We start from the raw sequence: 2,827 nt of genomic DNA on the forward strand, positions 1-2,827 counted from the left end.
CCTTACTATAAACCGTCAGTCGTAGGCCTACATAATTTATAAAATATGTTGTTTTTTACTCCATTCTATGTTTTAAATTGTATATAGATCTATTATTAAAATAATATCACAATTTTATGACTGCTTATTTTCTTTTCGTTTGGTTTTTATGTTTTGTGAAATTGTCAATTATTTGTAATTATAAGTACGCTTTCCGTCACATTTTGATGATTAGGCTCATATCGGAATGGGGTGGAAGAGGAGGATAATTTGATCCACAGGGGGCTATACTTAGGGGTAAGGCTTCGAAAAATCTTCCACGGGGATGTGCCACGCAGACTTTCGGATGCTGACGTTCTCCATTTTCTTCTTTTTGCTGTTTTTGCAACCCATCAGTATACCTATTGTTTACAAAAAGCACCCAAATCCCCCCGGAGGGGCACTCCCATATTTTGGGTTGCGTCATGTGCCTGTCAAATAGACCCCCATTTTTGAGGCAAATCTGTCACCCGCTGACCCACTTTTTTCATCAGCTTACACCTAACGATCCCCCCCTTTTTTTTTAGAAATTGACAACAAAAGAGACAAATTGTACAATTTTTACATTTTTGTAGCAATTTTTGCTTTAAAATGGACATTTTTAGCAAATATTTGCCCAGAAAGTTATTATTCACGATCAATGACACCCAATTCTAAGCGTTTCCACACATAATGACCCCTATTTTCTTGGAGCCGCCATTGAATGACCCCCTTTTTGACAAAAATCGCCACCGATAGACCCCTAGTGTCGTACACCGGTAGGCACTGCTGGTACGTCACTTTCATATTCCGAGTGCCCCCCCCCCCGGCCCAAATTTTGTGTTTTTTGCCCAAATGCCCCCAATTGGTGTCCACAGTGATATACCAAAATCGTTAAAAAGGTACCCAAAACCGTGGCACATCCACGCACACCTTCAACATGAAAGACACCCCCACACCGAACTACTGTCTCATCGCGTCGTTCTTTCATTTGATGATGAAAAATAGGCTATGTCGGCAAAAATGCTCCAGTATTTAAACAAGCTTTGTTGTTTGGTTTGATTAATATTAATGAGTGATACATTTCGCTTAATTCTCGCTATTCGCAATAAGGGCGCCGCCAGCGGTTTGCGATGTAATCGTGATGTATCATGGGAAAATCGTGATGTATCATGGGAAAAGGTCGACATCCAAGTCCGCGCAATACTACACCACATTTCGCCATAAAACATTCTAGAAACGCTTGCTGTTAGAATAAGAAAAATTTTAATGCTAATTTATTGCACATTCTAGGGAAGCGTGGTTACCTTTTTAAAATAACCGAGTGAGAGGGTTTTCAAGAAAATATTTTTCCTGTCAAAACTGAAGCATCCTCTGTATAAAAGAAAATATGAATATTAACTGCACATCATATATAACGATTCGTGATACCCAATTGTGGCATATTTGATGTCGTTTAAGAAGCAGAGAATTTTATTTCAATTTTATATACGCCAAAATATTTTTTTAATTGAGCAAGAATAAGGATAGAAAAAACGTTGAAAATCCTATGTGAATATTACATTAGACCCGGCAAAAGATTACTGTTTCGTTTTTATGGTAATCTAATCTTTTATTTCTTGAAAAAACATTTGGGGTCTAAAATGGACTTTTTATGTAATTGATAAAAACATCGAACGTGTATACAAGAAAATGGTAGGTTTTCCTCTATAGTATTTTACTGACCATGGAAATGTACTGAGACACAAGCACGTGTCAAAATCGATATAATGTATTGTCCATACAGACGCCCAGTTATGTTTATTATTGGATTTTTTTTGTATAAAACACACAGTTAACAATAATTGAGCGCTAATAATACACATAAATGTTTTTAGGCAAATAAAATCCCAAAATATGGTACGTTTTCTGCCTTTGCTTGTCACGTGGTAGGCCTATGTTGAAGTTGCGATTATATGTTCAAATAAGTTTCAAATGAATTACAAGAAGACAAGTGGACGAGTGGTCTAAGGCGCTGGGTTCATAGTGTATCCAAAGCAGTCCGCCGCCGTGAGTTCGAACCCCGCCTCCGCCAAACTTTAATGAAGTAAAATTAAAATTAAAATTTTACTTTAAAAAAATTTCATATTGGGGAAATGTGACTGGCAGAATTTATGTATGGCGTGGAGTGGTGTGCGCAATACGAATATTACCATGCTATTACATAGGAACACGTGACAATATTTTTTAGTTTGTCAATATAACGGTATTACACGCAAATCGATAGAGACAAAATTAATTGTGCACATTTCAAATCACATTATTAAGTATTATTGAGTATCGATTCGCGTGTAACACCTTTATTTTGACAAACTAAAAAATATTGTCACGTGTTCCTATGTAATAGCATGGTAATATTCGTATTGCGCGGACTTGATGTCGACCTTTTCCCATGATACATCACGATTACATCGCAAACCGCTGGCGGCGCCCTTATTGCGAATAGCGAGAATTGCTTTATTTTGGAAGGTTGATGAAAATTTGTCGATAAAACATCCCCCAAAGCACCACGCACAGCGTCATCATCCCTATCTCTTCGTGTCAAAAATTGCCGGCGAATTCTCTCGTTTTTCAAAAGCTACGCATGGCGATTTTGTTCGAGATAGGCCGAGCGACTCAGGCTAAGCATACTATTTACACGATATGAGATACCACAGAGTTTCTATTCTACACGTTTTAAAGATTTTCGCCTGATTAGTACCCCATATGATGTTGCCATTACAAGAAAATTCGATTTGTTGTCAGGTAAAACCCAGGTTTGGTTTTCAATACACTAACTGGAGATTCAATA

The sequence above is a fragment of the Amphiura filiformis genome, chromosome 6 (genome assembly GCF_039555335.1).
Source record: "Amphiura filiformis chromosome 6, Afil_fr2py, whole genome shotgun sequence".
NCBI lineage: Eukaryota > Metazoa > Echinodermata > Ophiuroidea > Amphilepidida > Amphiuridae > Amphiura > Amphiura filiformis.